This window comes from Heliangelus exortis, chromosome 1, assembly GCF_036169615.1.
Source record: "Heliangelus exortis chromosome 1, bHelExo1.hap1, whole genome shotgun sequence".
In the NCBI taxonomy this organism is placed as follows: domain Eukaryota; kingdom Metazoa; phylum Chordata; class Aves; order Apodiformes; family Trochilidae; genus Heliangelus; species Heliangelus exortis.
The window spans coordinates 178817995-178836367 of record NC_092422.1 but is presented as its reverse complement, the minus strand read 5'-3'; the positions used below and the strand labels follow the sequence as shown (position 1 = coordinate 178836367).

The following is an 18373-nucleotide window of genomic DNA, read 5'->3' as shown; positions in this document are numbered from 1 at the left end:
GAGTCCCGCTCAAGGAAAACTGAGTGGAAAAAGAGATTGTGTTTTCTTCATCAATGCCTTTGAAAGAAAATAGAACTTTGCGTTAGCAATATTTTTGCTTGTAAAGGAGTTCCTATTGTGTTTTAATGTTAAAAAATTGCTAAGCTGCAGAAGTCGTTGAAGTTTCATCCTGCAATAGAAAATTTTAAAGCACATTTTTTAGAAAATATAAAACATAAGAACATAAAATTTAGTGAAAGGATTGCCCTATGCTTTATGCTGATTCTTCCCAAGCAAGAGAAGTATTTGGACTACCTCATGGAAACTACTTTTATGGGCATTGGAAACCAAGAAGCTGTTTTTTTTTTTTCTTTCAGGTGATTGCAATTAACTGACTTTGTTTTTGATGAAAGTGTGAGATCTACATGTCTGTGGTGTCTAACATGGAATGACTTCATGCTACAGTAATTTCTTCAGTGACGCTCAAACAAAGCCTATTAGGTAAGTGAGGAAGTGAAGAGCTACTGTAGGGAAAAAATCCAAGAGCATGTCAAATGTAGGCTGCCCAAAGAACTAAGGCAGGCTGGAATGTTTCTTATGAATATATCAAGGTACTAATCATCCGTAGGTGGGAAGGGAAAAAAGATGATGATGGCCCAAGGTAAAAGTTGGTCATGTCAGTTTAGACTGCAAATTTGGAAGTTTTCAAGAAAGAAGTGATGCTCTGGGTCAGTCTGCTTGAGGACAAAAAACCCCAACTACTGTAACCCCAACTACTGTAAAGTTTAAAAAATTTAAGAAAAAAGTTATGTAATGTTAAGCAACACGTAACTGCACCTTGCGATCCAAGAATAACCTTTGGGAATAGATTTTGAAGGCTGTAGAACACAGAGCTTTCCTGCATTCTCTGTTTCTAGTCAAAGCCATTAGTAACTATCCATATATAGCTTAGGACAATTTCCAATTAAAATGCATCTTTTAATATTGGAAATTGCTAATAATCTTGAAATTCTGTCAGTAAGAACATTTTCTATGATTTGATGGATGAATTAAAACAATTATATTAATGTCTTATCTAGAGTGGGAAACTTTGTTACCTATTTTGGCAGTTGTTCAACTATAGGAGTAATGTTGGTTGCACAGATCATAGTGTACATAAAACTGAAATACCTTACTATTATATCCTCTAACTCAGAGAATATTCCTGTTCACGTTTTGTTTTTTAAAACTCCCAGGTTTTGGCTGGGATAGAGTCAATTTTCTTCATGGTAGCTAGAATGAAGCTGTGTTTTGGACTTGTGATGAACGTATTTGGTAGTTCAGAGATGTTTCTGCCCAGCAGTAAATAAAACTAGTTATTGCTGGGCAATGTTTGCACAGAGCAATCTCAACCCACAGATTTTCTCACTTTTACTTTTCTGATTCTCTCCTCCATCCCACCCCAGGGGGGGTGGGGGTGGGGGGAGGAGGGGACGGAGGCTGTGAGGAATGAATGAGAAGCTGCATAGTGCTTAGTTGCCAGTTGGGGTTAAACCATGACAGTCCTTTTTGGTGCCCAATGTGGGGCTTGAAGAGTTTGAGATAACAACAGATTTTGTTGGAATGTGCTAGATTGTATTTATAGCTGTTTAGCTATTGCTGTTTAACCATTAATTGGCAGGGGCTTGTGTTTGCCATGGAACTTGCTTGCCTTACTGTAAATTAGTCTTGTGCTCAGTAGCGGCTACTTTTTTTCTTTCACTGCTTTCTGTACTGCTGCACTTCTTATCATCTTACTCTGCTGTGCCTGAGAACATTTTGATAGCAGTGATGGGCATGTCCCTGGGCTGGCAGATGGCCAGGGCATTGCTGCTATTTCTGTGCTGCTGTACTGAGCAGGCTGGAACCCCATTGTAAATTTGAATTGAAGAGACTGTGACCACGTGAGAACAGGACATCCTGAAATAGCTGTGGCATCCACACCAAAGCAGGCACATCTCAGGGCATTTATGACCATAGGATAAGTCCATAGTGCAGCAGGTACACCTTGAAGCATCAGTGACTTCAGGTCATGCTGGAGCATCTCAAAGCGTGTGGCCATAGATAAACCCATGACGTGGCAGATACACCCCTGGGAGAGACTGCAGCCACGTTGGAGCAGATTTACTACTGAAGGGACTGTGGTTGTGGGTAAGGCCACACTGAAGCAGGTGCACCTCTGAGCTGCTGTGAACAAGTCTGTGTCACATAGCCAACAAGGAATAACTCCTTATTTGTCATAAGCATGATGTAAATCGGATGAAATAAGGGGTGGAGCATGTACTAGTTTTGGCTGGGACAGAGTTAATTTTCTTCACAGAAGCTAAGATGGAGCTATGTTCTGGATTTGTGCTGGAAACTGTGTTGGTAATGCAGAGCTGTTTCTGTTACTGCTGAGCAGTGCTTACCAGCAGTCAAGGCCTTTTCTGCTTCTCATCTCACCCCACCAGCCAATAGGCTGGAGTTGCACAAGAAGCTGGAAGGAGACATAGCTGGGACAGCTGGGCCCAACTGACCAAAGGAATATTTCATACCATATGACATCACGTTCAGCAATTAAAGTTGGGGGGAGTAGAAGGAATTCGTTACATGTGATAGAGCCCAGCTTTTCTGGAGATGGCTGAAACCTTCCTGGTGGTAGGAAGTAGTGCATGAATTCCTTGTTTTGCTTTCCTTGTGTGCATGAATTTTGCTTCACATATTAAACTGTCTGTTTCTCAACCCATTTCTTACTTTTACTCTTCTGATTCTCTCCTCCATCCAACTAGTGGGGAGTGAGTGAGTGGCTGCATGGTGCTTGGTTGCCAGCTGTGGTTAAGACACAACACTGTGACATTCTTTTGTATCTGTGTTGTGAAGGACAGATGTGGAATGGTGTTGAAAGTATTTGAAATGTTTTTTTCACATGTAAAGGATTTAGTTATAGCTGGAAACTAAGCTGCAGCTCAAAATAATGGTGGAATTTGTACTGGTAAATGACACCTTAACTTCTAATCATGCAAGAAGATTTGGGTACTTGTTATAAATATCACACACGTGCATGCTTGCACACACACTCTGAGATATGCTCTTAACCTACTGAAAAATTATCATTTAAGGTTAAGAGTTAGACTTCATTCTGTGGGTGCAAGGGCACTTTGAGGCTATAGCCTGTCCTTAATTCACCCTGTTGTTAATAAGTGGCTCAATCTAAAAGACATCCAGGCTTTCAGATAAGTCAAGATATTGAACAGAGGTCTTGAGGAAAGTCCTGTGTATTTGAAATTGTTTCCATATATAAATGTGCTTACACCACAAGACGTTATGTATATACTTTGAAAGCAGACACCATACAATAACCACACTTAGGAGGATCACTAGAATCCTTGTGCCAGAAAGTGGGCAAGCAGTTTGTTTGCTTTCCCCATGCTATGTATTATTAACTGTATGTGATAATTAATTACTAGTGAAATGTTATTTAACTATTCTAAGCATACTGAAGGTTCATGTTTAAATCTGATAACCATGGCTACCATGGCTGTCCTGTTTTAAAGACTGTCTCAATTGTATACATGCTGTTCTATGTTGATCCCATTCTTGGATCAACCAGATGTACTCTGTTGAATCCTGTTTTAACAGTGTAAATGGTTTTCCCCAGATGTCTGTCTTCCTCTGCCAAAAATTGTCCTGTTCGAAAAATTGACAGAAAAGTGGTTTCCTGCTTCAAGACACTATCCTGCAGCACTGGTCAAACCTATGATTATTAGGGATTTATGATAAGGAGAATTATTTTTTATTGGAACTGGACTTTTATTTGCTACTTCCAAGTCTTTTTCAAAGACATTACTGTCTCAGAAGCTGATAGTATAGTCAGATTGGAGACCAGTGCCTGAAATCATTAAAGCAAGATTTAACATAAATTAAAGACCTTGAATGTAAAAACGTAATATTTTATGAATACACTGTAATTATTTTATTAGTCTATTATCTATGTTGAATTTATCAATATGTGAATATTTGACATTAATTAGTTGAAGGACTCTAAAGGAGGGACTTTCAAAGATATGCATAAATGAGGAAACCCACATCTTAAGTTTGTGGTATGTTAATCTGATTGGCAAAACAGTCCCAAGATATTTATTCCAGAATTAGCATTTTCAATAACTGAATTTAATAATGAAGTAGTTCATGCTGGAAGGAGCCTCAGGAGTTCTGTAGTCCAACCTCCTGCTCAGAGCAGGGTTGACTTGAGGTTAGACCAGGTAGTTAGACCAGCTTCCACCTTCATCTCTCCTAGAATTAATTGTCCCACTTGAAAGCCCAAGCAGATTATAGTGAGCAGGGACAGCAGAACGAGGTGTGCCATGAAAATCATCTATGAAGTTGTTAACAATTTAACTGTCATTTAACTTTCATTTTCCTATTAATACAATAAAAATCTGAAATTTCATTTTATACAGTTCATTAACATTAATGTATTATGGAAGTAGAATGAACTTAAAAAGCACAGTATTTGTCTTGTTTGGACTTTTGTGTGTTAGCCATGTAATTAAGAGATTAAACAGGATAGTGCAAGATGAGTGCTGGATCAATGACATTTGAGATTTTTGTTGTCCCCTGTACAGATGATGTGCAGCTGTACGAACAAACCAGCATTTGTTGGTTTTAAGTATGAGACTTAATTTTTCAGGCAATTACTGTTACCAGTGATTCCAAGTACCATAATTTGGCAAAAGGTAGCTTTTATCATGCTGAAAGAAGATTTATGGGACCACTGAACACTAACCCTCTGAAAATCAGTTTATCTTATTTCAGTCCCATTGGTATACTCATGAGTTCATGTGACACATTTGATAGGAACTCAAAGAGGAGGAAATAACAGGAATACAACCTATTGACATGCAGTAGCACAGATACAGTCAAGCACATGGGCCTAAGTGATTCTTACACACACATCTTAAAATTATAGTGGTTTCACACAGGTCAAGATACAGAGAAATTGAAAATTAATTACATATTCATCAGTATATGTTCTGGTTACTTTTTCATGAATGACTGGGGAATTATAGCAAACTCTGATAACAGATACAGTGAATCAGTTAAACAGTAAGTGGTTTAATCAGCAGTTTGAGCTTAAAGTCTGCACAAAAATATGGATCATCAGATTGGAAAGTGCAAATATGGAATTATTCTTTAAATATGTTTATACCAATATTTTTGTTAAGGCGTTGTCACTTTCAGTGAGTATTTTGTATAAAATATAAGTTACTGCTTCCAGCCTCTACATTGTAGTTTCAGGGTAGCACTTCTGGGATGTACAACTCACTGGGTGAGGAAAATATTAAAATATTGCAAGGTTTCACTAACCAGCTTGTTCTTCTGCCAGAAATCCCCTGTACTGGGTGTTGAGTGTCACTCTTATTCCATGGGCTATCAGGTATGAAGGAAGTCATGTAGAGACAGATCTTCAGTTCCTGTGCATTTACGGTTGCCACAGCCTTCACTGAGTGCTGAGCCATCTGGATTTACCAGAATTTACCCATGGAATTCACCAAAGAAGTCTGAAAGCAGTTTCTTTTAGCTCTTGACCTGTCTAATAGGTTTGACTGGAACCAGAGATGATATAACTGCACTTGTCATTTTACTTACTTTTTATCATGGTCTGTGTTATATTACAGCTGCTACTGTTTCATCTGTTCTTCACTCTGACAATTCAGTTTGAGGCACAGCTGTTAGAGATGGACTTAAAACAGAATGATGTGAATTAAAGTACTTATGCATGATTCTGCAAAACATAGATGGGGTGGGAGCAAGGGGTGTGAATATAAAAATATATGGACTTAATTGGTCAAAGAGAACCTGTGTAATAGTTTGCTTAGGTGTCCTCTTTGAAACACATACCAAAGACTGTTGCTTGATAATTTGTGCTCTATACCAGTGTTTTCTGGCAGTTTTAATATGAGTTTCAGTGTCAGAAAAATGGAGAGTATTATTAGGCTAACTTCTACCAGGACGAAGGTTTTAAAGAGATGCAGTGTCAACTCTAGCCACTCACATAAGAGTTTTTCACTACTGTATTCTGTAACCAGTCTCCAAGATTAAACATTGACTGACTGCATAAAAGAGTGATATGGAGTTCCCTGATGGTACCATCACATCCAAAAGGCTTTTCTTCAGAGTCACTGTGACCAGCATTCTGAACAAGTGAGGTGGAATTTTCCCCTGATGTTAAATGTCTCCCATTTAATCATAATTTTTCTTGTAATGTAAGAAGATGGCTTAAAGCAAACAAAATCATCTCTGGCATATTCAGAGCTTGAGTATTTTCTTAATTAGAGTGCGGTATTTCAGCAACAGCCCTGGAATCTTGTCAGGGTCCCCTGCTGAGATGTGCATGAGGTGCATGTGATTTACAATAATATCTTAGCAACAACATTTCTATGAATTGATAAATTACTGCATATTTATTCTGCTTAAAAATTATGTCCTTTGACAGTGCTCTGTAGGAAATGTCTCAGCAAGAAGCAGAAAAACAGTATTGAAAAATGGAATATAATTTCAAACCAATGCAGAGAATTTTTTTTCAGTCTCAGCTCTAAAGCAGTAAACTGTAGTAGGTTTTAAACCCTTTGTGAGCAACACACATTAACTATTGCAGCACCCATTTACTGTTCTTGCTGTGTGTGCAGAACATACCTACAGAAGTCAGTAGAGCCTACCCAGTGTACATATCCTGTAGCTAGAACACCAAAAAGTATTAAAAATAATCTGGAGTGATGCAAACAATGGAGTCTCTTGTCTACATCTTTGATGATGCCAGGAAAAGCAACTGGAACACAAGATGCTCTCATCTGGCTCTGTGAAGTTAGATTACACTTCCTATGGCAAACTCTGTTCAGCAGGCTAAAACTTAAAAAGTTCTACAAACATGGAGGTAGAGGTTGGATGATGTCGGAGACACAACTGAATGAGTGCTACTTAAAGGCTAAGAGTCCTCCATGCACAAATCCATCCCTGATTTTCAGGTGGTATGAGAAAGCTGCTTCCTCTGCCAAAGATGATGTTAGTTTGCCACCAAGAATTTCATAAAGGTGCAAATAGCAGTTTTTACCTTTGGATGAACCCATATCCAGTATTTTAAAGTTGTTGACAAATACTTTAATAAACTTCCAAAGGGAAAATCATCCTCAGTCTTAATGCTGGTAAATGTAGCAACTTAGGGTTTGGTCTTCACAATAGAGAAAAGGATCAAATTAATCCTAGGAGACTATGGGATACAGGAAATTACACACCAAGTGACCCTGAAAATGTAGCTGTGCTGATGCACATAATAGCCTTTACCCTGTGGGGTCACCTTATGGGTCTTCATTTCTAATAGCAGAATGAGTGTTAACATGTGGAATGAAGAAAGGACTCCTATACTTTTAAGCTTTGCCTTTTATGAAATGAGTTGAATTTTAACCCCTCTGAAAAAAGAAATTGAGGCAAAAGGAAAAAAAAGTGAGTGAATTCCTTGATATAAGCTGTTTGAAGCCAATGACAAAGACTAAATGGGGAACGCAGATCTCCTGACCCCTTGAATGCTGTCATGTACATGATGCTTCCAAACATCTTCCCTTCATTTTGTTTCTTCTCAAAGATCACTCTTTCAGCTTTGCATTGTAGCAGGCTGTTAATGGATATTTGCTTTTGCATTGGTGGCTGTCAGAAACATAAGGGTGCAGTTGGTCTGTTTGTAAAATGTCAGAGGACGACACCTGGAGAGACAGTATGTGCTGCAGATGCACTATCTAAAGAAGATAAAAAATTACCTACCAGAGATTTGTCTGAGGCCTTCAGGATAGTAATCTACCACTTGTGAAAATTCTTCTGCCTCCTGAATCCCATTTTAAATAGCTAAACTATCCATATGTCCCTGAGCTTGGTAATGATACTCTTGGGTGCACTGACAATGATTACTGAAGTCAGGAATGATCAACATGTCCAATATGCCACCTCGAGCAGCAGCAGATGTTTCTGGCTTTCAAATGGTAAGGGAATTGCTGACTAGGGAACCTGGATTGTGGATTGCTTTTTTTTTTCCTTCTCTTTTTCCCTACAATGTAGTGGAGATTAAGTGGAGATTAGTGGAGATTTTTTTCTTCAGGTATTTATTGCTTCATATTTGAATTTATTTGACTACCTTAGAATGAGGTAAGAATGGCTGCCTCTAAATTATCACAGGGTTATTTCATCCCCACATGGGAATCATGGTTGATCCAGGGGCAGAACAGAAGGAAAAAGTATTAAACTGTTCTCTTCTGTCTGTGATACTGTCTCAAGTCCTGTGATTTCCAGAGCTGGGGTTATGCTCTTTTGCAGTACAAACCTTTCCACTAATGGCATGGACGTTCTAGGGAGTGAAATGCAATATTTTTCCCAGGATTTGTTGTTTCATTAAGGCATAACATATTACTAATACTACATAAGTCATTCGTTCAATTTCTCTGTTCAGATAAATACCACGAGATTAGAGTAGAATCTCACAGCTCTCCATTAAACAGCAGGAAACATAGAGTTAAAGAAATGTAGTTATATTTTCATAACTTTATTTTTCAAAGACACTGAAATTAACATGATTCTATTGAATCTATTCCCATTTTATATACATATTTTGCTAAAAGTGCCTATACAGTAGAATTTCCTATAATGTTCTGAATTTTGTGAACAAAGTTAATTATTAAGTAAATTCCTGTGTAATGACTAAGTATGTTCCATCCATCCTGATTTATTTCTGAAGCATGAGAAAAACATCACAGATGCATGGTACATGCATTGTTCAGAGAACATACGTATGCATTTAAGACACTTATATTATACATTTTGGTGATGTAATTGTGAAATATGTTCGGTTTACATTCCTAATTATGGAGCAGAGCAGATGGCAAAGACTTAGTTCAAAGCAATATATATCCATTAAAATAAATGATGTTGCCAACCATTCATCAGTGATAGAGGAGTTTACTACTTCCTTGGAATATAATTAGACACTACTCTGGACTGCGAAAAAAAATATTTTGAAGTTTATTTTCTGTAGTCATTTAAAGTCAAAATTATTTAGAGACCCGTTTGAAAGCTTGCATTATCAGGAGCAACATGTTTAACATGGGTTTGTCATTTGACAGCATGAAACAGTTTGCAGAGAATGTAAATCTGCTCAAGGACTACCAGTGACATTTATTGTGGCTGTTTGTGTGATAATTGTGTTTATACCAAGTAAGTGTAACTGAAAGCTGAACTCTTCCTTCAAGTAACAGATTTCAGGAAGGATGTGTGCTGCGATGGTCTCTCGGAAAACAGACCCTGAATGGTCCAGTCCCGAGGTGGTCCTGGGAAGGATCCTTGCTGTACCTGTTGAAAAGCAGAGCTGGCAGTACTGGCAGGCTAACACATTTTTCTAATTGCTGGGAAGTGGTGTGCTGTACTACACCTCTTCCAAGTTACAGTTAATGTAGCATTGTTGATTGATCAATGTTTGCAGTCCCTAGGCAAAGTGCCTCGTTGCTGCGATGTTCCTGTTTAAGATGAGACTGCAAGAAGCAGTTCAGGCAAAATGCAGTGCAGGGATGCCAAACCCTTTCTCCTGTAGATATAGTGGAGGTAACTAAGTACCTCTGAAAAGTGATCCAGAAGCCTTGAGAAAAATACCAATCACTTTAAAGTAACTCTATAAACAGCTATGGTTTTGGCAGTTCAATAAAGGTACTTTCATTCCTTCCTTTCTTGACATTAGTTGCTATAGCAGATATTTAAATTTAAATGCCATAGAGCTCAATGTTTTCTTAAAGTACACGACATAAAGGATTTTACCTGGCTCTTTACTGGGGCAAAAGGCTAAAAGGAAGCCCCTAAGCCTGAGGCTACCACTACATTAGTAAATTAAACAGTTTCAGGGAATTTTCCCAGGCCCTAGAACTTGAATTTTCTACATCATTAAATTGCTAGTACAGTCCACAGCATGGTTTTGGCTTTCACTAAGTAGCATTTTCCTAAGGAATTCCTGGGCACAGAGCAGAAATTTGGATGAGCTAGTCAGACTGCTCACAGCAGGCAGTTTCCATGCAGCCATTTCTTTGGGGGCTCAGAGAGGTTGCTGGTCTCCTGGCCATTCTCTGCCCAGTGCTGTCAGGGACAAAGAAAAGTTTCTGTATATTTACTTTGCTTGTATAGATAGCTAAATTAGATTAGCTAGCCTTAGTGACCAATTTGCAGAGGACAATAAAAAACAGAAAAAGATTGAACATTAGAAAAGCAAGAGGATAATGTGTTGACATTTATAGGAGGCCATGATCTGTGAGAACTGCTATCAGAAGCTCTGCTGAAGAGCAGCACAGAAGCTTACCACTTCTCCTACTTTCCAAATGCAGACAATAATCAGTTTGCACATGTTCATGATGAAGCTACTGTGAGCCTAGAGCCTTCACCATAAGTTGTATTTTGCACTCAGAGCCCCTATATTTGGTATAAACATTCTTCACTTAAACACACGTCTGAACTAATCTGTAGATAACAATTATTTTTTCCAAGCTGGCTGTCCATATGCACGGCTGGAACTAATGAACAAGCTTGAATACGAGACTGTCTATGATGTGATTTAAACAGATCCTTCTGTATTTAAAATACAACTCGAGTATAAATATAATTTTCTGTACTTTCACAATGTCTTAGACAGTGTACATCACAAAGTCTCTGAACTCTACATAATTATTGCTTTGTAGAATGACTGCTTTATTTTCTTGGTTTCTTGGGATTTTTTTGGTCACCCTGTGGTGATATTTGCTCTGCCTTGGTAATATGAAGGCACCTTGTCTGTGCAAAAGGATGATTGCAAGAATTATAAATCTGCCTAAGTGGAACCAATTACTAAAATGAATCAAAACCCTTTCTTCTGATGCAATGCTAAGTGTCAATCTTGCACCAACTGTAATCAGGAAGAGTTTTGTCAGGGTTTTCAGTGCTTGAAGGATCAGACCTTAAGTAAAATATAATTAAATAAATTGTATATAATAAAAAAATAATAATCCATGGTTTTCATTCTTCTAATTACAGACAAGAGGGGTCATAAATATGAGTAAAAGTCAATTAATTTAATGTGACAGTCATTACTGAGAGATTTGTTCTTAGGATGTCTGTCCACAATCTCTCAGAAGCCCATGGAGAATTCTGAAAAAAGTTCCCCAGCTTTTGGGATGTGTTATTCCTAATAAGCATAAATAAATACACTACAGTACAATTGAATGCAATGCCACATGGTGCATTTTGTTATGGTAAAACACAAAACAGAACTTAGGCCACTTCAGTTTCTATTTTGTCACTGTTGGTACTGCTGATTTAGTGGGACTGTTTTCTGTTCCATCTTGGGTGTGTCTCTTGAGTCAAACTAAGATTGAGAAATGCTTTAAAATGCTAATTCTGAAAAGATTTGCTCAACATAGAAAATTTAATGCCACTCAGTTGGCATAAATCTCCCATGTGAATCTTCCCCCCTTTCAAGTGCAAAACTGAACCTGACAGTTTCTAGAAAGTCTTTCTTCCCATCCTTAGTCACTGCTTCAATCTCAGAGAACAGTCTGACTCTTTTCTCTAGGCTCGTGATCAGTGTTATGCAGACATATAATTGAAGTCAACAAGAGAATTCTTATGACAAAGTATTTCTTTGACCCCCCCCTCCGTTGCTTTTTATTCAGGAAGGACGATGGAACAAAATCAAGTATGGATCATGCATTCCTGTGGCATGTTGTATATCCAGAGTCTCTTCACCAGATCTCTTCAATACTTGACACATGTATGTATCACATACCTCACAGGCGGTGATTATATTTCTCTGGAAGAGTTACTGCTTTTGATTAGATGCATCTGTTCATTTCATCTGTGCCTTTGGTACTTCTTTCCACACTTCAGGAATGCCAAAGAACTTTGGCTACTTTGGTCACTCTTTTCTCAGAGGAGTGTGCTCAATGAAAGGCAGATTTATCATATATAAGGACTGAAGTTAATTGCAAGGTGGAAAGAGGAAATTTACAGAACTGCCTGCATTACATCAGTCACTGTTTTAAGTAACAATTTCTTAGAAAATTCTCTTCAAGAAGAGTTACAAAAATGTTAGACAAAAAGTTTCAAAGCATTATTCATTCTTTCAGCTCTATTATCATCATGACTGAGCTGTTCTGTATTATCTGGTGTATCTAACAAAGTTTTCAGATCTCTCCTGACCGATGTGCATGGATTCACAAAGGACAAGCCTCAGGCAGACAGCAAATGCTGCTTATGTTTCTTGCAGCTTGTGTGATTTGTTATGATTTTTGCCATTATGCTTTTTATCCTAGTTCCTAAATATGAAGGGGGAAATCTCAGCATTCAAAGTTGACTGTCATTCCCAGAAATACAGGGTTTTTTTGAGATTTTTATCAAGCTGGCCAGAAAAATCAGATGGAAGTTGGTTAAAAAGGAGTACAATAAGCAGAAAGATAATTAAAAATCCATCACAGTAAATTGTGTCACCAAGAAATGCACTACACAATTGAAATTAATTACACTTCATATGGATTTTAATGGCAGAATCACATGTTGATTTACAAACTGGAGGGCACTGTCCTGCAATACATTGTTCAAGTATTACTGTGACATATGACAGGGTAAAGAAATTCTGGATGAACTTCATTCACTGTTTTCATGCATACAGTGCAATTCATGTGGTTTCTTGCAGAAAAGAGGTTATATTTCACCAGAGTCTTACCATAACTACACTTGACAAGTAAGATGTTTCAGGTCTTTTTTTCATTTCTTTTTCCCGATTTAGTAGTTTTTCTCCTGCTTCCTCTCAGGAATGGATTTTGAAGACTGGTTATTCTCTGTCTCTTAATGTTCTGAAAAATTCCACCTCTCCTTTAGGGTTGCAACTCACATACTTGGTGAAGATCACTTATATTTAATTTATTCTTCCTACATTAGCGTGGTCTGATATTCTCAGCATTTTGTAATTTCAGAGAATGTGATTTGCTCCCCTATATTAAGAATGGCCCTCTTGAACCTGTGTTTGCTACCAACCGTAGACTAAGCTAAATTACATAGTGTGTCCTTTGTTGGTTTTTAGTTAGTAAAATATACATTTACTTTTTTTGTTTAGGATGAAATAAAAAATATGGTTTTTCCTCTATACTGATCAACAGAAACTCTTAAAGTTTTTAAAAAAATATTATCAACATGATTCCTATTGCCAAAGGAAAAAAAAGTTACTTGTTATAAAATTATCAATATTTTATTAGAATACTTACTTTTAAAAGTACTTATGTCTGTATTTTCAACATTCCAGGTTCATTTAAGACAGATCAAATACTGTACCTCTGAAATATTTATTGAAATTTATCAGAATTTTAGAATATTTTTTAAAATGTCTATTCCACTTAGAGCATTATTTTGTTCTGTAATTTCTAAGAACTGAGGATATATGCTTAGGAGTCTTAGTGCCCTTTACATGGAATTAAACTCATACCTTACATAGCTGAGTTGAGTCATGAACAATGGACTATGCCACACATGGAAAGCAGAGATATTAAAATACTCAAGTAAGTGTGGGTTTGAAGATGGGAAAACAAAGCTCAATATATATACATACATACATACATACATATATATATGTGTATATATATATATATACAAAAATTTTTAAAAACCCCAAATGAATATAAGGTAAAACCCTGAAAAATCAGGAAAGAAAATCTCTATGTAAAGTGATTGCCTCTGTCCATTGGTTTAGTATGACTGATAAGTAGTAACATAAATATTAAAAAAAAAACCAAAACACAAACCCAACCACAACTACACATACCTATAGATACCATCTGACTGCTGATGCTATTAGGCTTAGTGCTGACTCTGTGTCTGCAGAAGAATATTGGCAGGCAGCACCATATCAGCTTTCTGAACTTTCGTATAGACAACTATAAAAATTAATGCCTGCTCTTAAATGTGAGTTTATTTATTATGGCAAGGCTGTGACATGAAGGGCATGTGGTCTTATGGATAAATTTGGTGCAGTTTTGTAATTTGACAGTGCATGCTGACAATGATTCACTTTACATGAAACCCTTGGTCCAACTCAGAAAAGACTGGTATTCAGATTAGCATGGGAAGGGATCAGGATATCTCTTAATACACACACTATAAACAGCACAGAATAAACAAAGCTAAAGTCTAATAGGTTCTTAAGAGTTTCTCAATCTATTTAAACAACATAAAACCCACACTAAAATGACATGAATAATCTTAAATGCCCAATACCTAACCCAGAGCTTACTGAATTTTATGGAAATGTGTTATTTTCTGTCAGTGGTTTCAAAAACAGTTCCTTGAAATCAGTAAATCAAATCTGACTCTTTTTTTTCCTTCTAGTGTATGACCAGGACAGATTTTGTATTCTTTTGGGTCTATAAACATTACTGGAGAATCTACTCATGTAAGTTTTAGTGCCTAGCAAATGGAAACAAAGGGGCAAATTCAGTCAGGATGTAGAGAGAACAGAGAGATGAGGGAAGGTAAAGATCAGAAGAGATAAGTGAAAACAAAGGTTATGGGATATCAGATGTTACTGTGAGGGGATGATGGCCCAAGTATTTCTATGCATCTCACTGAATTTTTGTCAACTGAAAAATATTGACCTTAGACATGCCTCATGGAAAGAATAAAGAGTCAGGACTAATACACTTTTGATGCACATAATAATTGTATTTTGACTGTAGCTTGGATTCAAGTGCTAAGTCTGCACTGTACTTGAACTAGTCCCATGGGCTGGATAGTCACACAAGCATCTTAAAATGCATTATGCTCTCAGGAGCTGGCCACATGCATCAGTGTTTGCAAATCCCATGTGTGTGAAAATGTGGAAGCCCTTCTGTTGTCTTCTCTGCACAGCACGATCAGAAGGCATTGCTTAGTTTGACAGTATGTGAAAGGGGTATAGGCAGCATGGAACTGCAGGGAAGGAGTTTTCCCTTTAATACACATGCTTTAAACACATGCTTTAAACCCAGTCCAAATCAAATACAAGATAGAAGCAATGAAAATTATCTAGAGTCTAGTCTTGAGCCTGTTATTAAAATAGAAAACTAAACTTGAGGCTCATTCTGGTGTAGTGAGTTGGTTATCTCACATTCCATCTTTCCAGGCTCCATGGACAGAAGAGTAGATCCATGATAAGGTACTGGAGACAATCAGTGCCTTCTCTCCCTATATTGAGGGCCTGGAGTTCTCCAACTAAATCAGTCTGAAAGTGGGACCTTATATGTACCTCATCTGAGAAATACACCAGTCTGAACTCAGGAGAAGGTTTGGAGTAGTGCTTGGAAAAATTATTAATCAGATTAAAAAAAATATTTAAAGGTTTGTATGAATGGATACAATTTTTTATTAATAAATAATAGTTTAAAATACATAATGGACTTACTGGAGATAGTTCAATGAGGGACCACAAAGGTGATTACAGGACTGTAACATCACTCCTATGAGAAAAAGCTGTGAGACCTGGGACTTAAGCCTTGAGAAAGCTTCTGGGGAATCCTATCAATGTATGTAAATAACTGAAGGGTAAAAGAAGATGGAGACAGGGTACTTTCAGTGGTGCGTGGTGACAGAACAAGAGGTGATGGGCACAAATTGAAACACCAGTGGCTTCATCTGAACATCAGGAAGCACTTTTTTTGCTGTTAGACAAACACTGGAACAAGTGATAGAGAACTTCTCTATCCTTAGAGAGTTTCAAAAGCTTTCTAAACACAGCTCAGGGCAACTGGGTCTACGTGCTTTAGCTGGGGGATTGGACCAGATTTCCCTTCCAAACACAACCATTCTGTGGTTCTGTGATTCTGAATATATGTGAGTGATTATTCTCATACTTATATTGCAATTTCATCGTGGAAATAAAGAAATGTGAGTTCATAGTCTCCTCATAGATTGTCTTTTTTAAATGCACATACAAAAATAAAAGATAAAGATGCACTATTTAACAATGGTAGTTCCAAAATTTAAGCACTAATTTCCAGTGGAATCAGAAAGGCAGAACTGGGCTCATTATAAATGTATCAACTTGGTTACATTATTCTCTATCTATATTAACAGATATATTTGGAAGAATCTTCTTCTGCAGTTGTTTCACTGTTTCATTGTTTCATTTATCTCATCTGTTCCTACCCAACTTGAAAATGTAGTAAGAACAGTGGATTCCTCTGTAGAATTGATTAGTTGACAGTAGGGATAAGCCTTGCCTTGTATTTACTGCTGGTGCAATTCTAAATTCTCACGTGCCTTGTCAGTTGTGTATTTTTTTATAAAATTACACTTCTTAGGAAAATTTTATACTGAAATGACTAAATTTCACAAGACAGCAAACTGAATGATTGAGCTGAATGAACAAAGAAGCAAATTATATAGTAGGTTAATGACATTCCCAAAACTTGGGTGAAAAGCTAAAGCAGGAGTGGAATACTAATCAGAAGCTGCTCTCTAACCAACAATTATATATGCTTAGGAAAAATACTACTTTCACATTACATTAAACCCTTTTTTCAGTTGCAGCAGCACTGATTTTTGAACATTTAATTCTTACTAAGCAAGCGAAATATTTAATCCAAAATAAGCCATTATTGAGCACGAAGGAACTCAATACAGAATGTATTTCATGCAGCAAACACTACTGTATCTCAGAGGCTCTGAACATGAATCCGTGCTTACACAAGGGTGTGGCTGTGTACGGCAATTTGAGGCAATTTGGCATTTCCCTCGGTGTCAATAGTGCACTGCTTGTTTCTGGCAGACAAGTGTCTGCACTGCTGAAACCACCATAACATCTTGCAGTCACTGACCCCCTTGTTGGCAGAGGCAGCAGAGCACAAGAGTGGGATGAAGGTGGGATAATTGCTCTGGCTCCACAGAGGTCGGCCCTGGGAAATGTTTGTGGGGTAGCGCCAGAGCTGCCTGGGCTTTAGCTAGAATAAAGATTTCATACAGAAGACTTCTACAACTAAAGTTATCTTTCTGGTCCCTTGCAAGAAATCTGAAGCAAGGTATTTATTTTTTTAACAGTGCACTGGTCACAGATATTACAGGGCTGGTGCTATACTAGAGGCTACGGGTGTTCTTATTGAAAGGTTTCACTATTGCTAAGTCAGTATTGAACCATTCTCATTTGTAAATAATACAACAAACAAGGTAAAAGAAAGCAAGGAAATAGAACAAGGAAAATTCTATGTAACACATTGCACTGATAAAGACCCAGAACCCCCTGTGCCAGTCACAGCAAACACACACAGAGCTGGAGACATTATTTCCCCTGATATGCAAGGCAGGGGAAAGAGAGTGGGGGAAAAACTGGGCACTAGGAAGTGAAATGATTTACTGAAAATCACCCAGAGTATTTACTGTAGATCTGGGAACAAAGCGTGGTTTCACTGACTACATCTTTAGTCTCATATCCAGTAGATTATGGGATTTTCATGCACTTTCCACAATGGCATCATGTTAATTCTCAGTGAATTCTTTCTTTATCAACCAATAGTCCCAACATATTCCACAAGTGTCATGGTTAAGGAAAAGAGAACAACATCAGATGAAATGAAATGGGAATTTTAAAATTAAGGGCAATAAATAAAGATCATCGTTCCTTAGTGGAAAAATATTTTTTTTCATGGAATAACCATGAAGTTCTTGATGTCCTTGCCTGGATGGGAAGGCACGTAGTTCCCCAAGGCATGGGGTCCTTGGGAACCCATGAAGACTGGAGCCCTTGCTTTATAAAAATAAATTTCTGAGGACCTCATGCAAATACCTTGGGAACACTGCCCACATTGTTGAAGGCTTACAGTTTTCCAAGTTGCTTTGCCAGCTGAATTTTGCCTTTTGAGAACCTTCCAAGTTACTAGTAAGAAAGGAGGTGGGTGAGAAGAAACCGGGCAAGAAATCTGAGGGATGTTTTGATTTCACTGAGCTGGCATCTTTCAAAGGAAGAAAATTGTTACATACATTGGAAATATTTCTGATCAGGTTGGTTATGGTTCCCTATGCTAATGCACAGTGCTTTGGATTCCATGTTTTAGCATCACATGCCAGGATTAGAGGCCAGTGACTGTGTGAAGGTATGTGTACACGTTGCAGAGGGGACAGATAAACTCAATTTCAACGTCATCTTACAGTGACATTGTAAGACTTAGATAGCAGCTACAAGGCTTGAAAAATGAGATGGCTAAAATTTGATCAGCCCCCATACTACTCTGCATCAGTAGGCTGATCCTGGAGGCATTTTTTCCTGATTATTTGTCATTAACATGATCTGTACATTACCAGTCATTGCAAAAATATACATTGACTC

General features: G+C 37.6%; 1 long non-coding RNA gene across 1 annotated transcript; it reads left to right on the top strand.

Moving 5' to 3' along the window:
* The first annotated feature begins 360 nt into the window (after positions 1 to 360).
* LOC139799184 (uncharacterized) lies at positions 361 to 11036 on the top strand. Its single transcript, XR_011727130.1, has 2 exons — positions 361 to 480; positions 9267 to 11036. It is a non-coding gene; the product is annotated as an uncharacterized lncRNA (long non-coding RNA).
* Positions 11037 to 18373: the final 7337 nt, after the last annotated feature.